The sequence below is a fragment of the Silene latifolia genome, chromosome 10, assembly GCF_048544455.1.
Source record: "Silene latifolia isolate original U9 population chromosome 10, ASM4854445v1, whole genome shotgun sequence".
Taxonomy (NCBI): domain Eukaryota; kingdom Viridiplantae; phylum Streptophyta; class Magnoliopsida; order Caryophyllales; family Caryophyllaceae; genus Silene; species Silene latifolia.
In genome coordinates this window covers 38,133,060-38,134,741 of record NC_133535.1, presented here as the reverse complement: position 1 = coordinate 38,134,741, position 1,682 = coordinate 38,133,060, and positions in this window count along the sequence as shown.

Below are 1,682 nucleotides of genomic sequence, written 5' to 3'. Positions count from 1 at the left end.
CTTATTATCTCATTCGATAAATCGTAAATTTTTGGACTCTAAAAGCCCACTTAAGCCCAAAAGTCCGATTTAGTTGATAAGGGCCGGGTTTGGGTTTGATAAATAGGCCCAAACATTTGGCCTGACCCGGTCTAGCCCGCACATATGGGTTGTTCTTGTCATCTTGGCCCGGCCAAGCCCGCATGGGCCTGACCCTTGGTTGCCTCTAATAGTCTAATGTCAAGTTGTTGGAACGCGTTTGAGTTGAGTCGGATCATATTGGGTTTAAGTCATATCGTGTTTTAGTTGGATTCAGGCTGCTTACGGGCCAAGTTAGCCCTTGGTTGCCTCTAATTGTCTAATGTAAGTTGTTGGAACGAGTTTGAGTTGAGTCGGGTCATACTGGGTTTAAGTCATATGGCGTTTGAGTTGGATTCGGGCTGCTTACGAGCAAAGTTAGTCGTGAGTTACCCGATCTAAGAATTGCCCGACTAACACGACCCGTAGGCTGCCCAAAACCAAACCAAATGCGATGACTTGAACTCGATATGACCGGACTTAACTCAAACTCGTTCCAAGTTCCAACGGCCTGGCCCTACTCCGATTCAACCAACCTGATTACTAACTCTACCCGTTTTTATTAACTATTGGGGTGGTTGATGTATTTAGTTCGTGATCAGGGGCGGCCAATGATTTACAGAGGCCATGTTCGAAGTATTCAATGGAGGCCCTAAACTACAACCACAATGTTAATCCCTCCACGCGTTAGAAGTGGTCCTTCTTCATTTGCGCAAAGTAGAATGCAATTAAATTCGAGAAAAGATAACGAATTCTAAAACATAAAACTTTTCGATTTGAGATAGCAATCCTAATATTAAGTCAATCGGAGTAAATTTATTAACTATATTAATCAAATAAACTGGGAGAGAAAACAATGAAATTATGCATTCCGTAACAAATACCGAAGCAACAAAGAAATCATAATAGAGATAATTAACGAAACATTTATACCGTAAAACCAAATTAAATAGAAGATTAAGGAGAAAGAAAAATATAAAAAAACAGTAAGTCTTATCTTAAGCTGAAATATTTTCTTAAAGCTTCAAAGAGATCAAATATTATCACGTAATGACAATAAGACAAAACTTTTGCCATTTTCTATACAAGTTTCGTTGTGATTTTGATACATATTTAATCCGTCTTAAATTTATGACGGATAGTGTCCGTCTTAAATTTAAGACAAATAGTACCCATCTTAAAGTATTTGTGATAAAAAAAAATATCAACATATTGTATAAGTTTGAATAAGTTTATACAGTATAACTATATTTTTTTAAATAATATGGGAATAATAAGAAAAAAAAGTGTTAAAGGACCCACTTACAAGTTACAAGTAGCTTTAAGTTAGTTGAATTAATGAGACAAAATGTGTCAAAGATGAAATATGAGAGAGAAAAACAAAAGAAACAATAAATGAGGAAAAGTCAAAAGTAAGAGTATGGTAGTTTGGTTGATGCACGCATATTTGCAAATAAAAAGGATTGTCGATGTATTGTTTGGGCCTTAATATCACTGATAGTTACTTTTTTTCTTTCTACTTGTTAAAGGGCTCGGTTCAGAAATTTGATCCCCTTTTTCTTGTGGGCCCTTGTGCGAGGAACTGAAATGTTTTACCTATGGACCGCCCTTGTTCGTGATTAAAC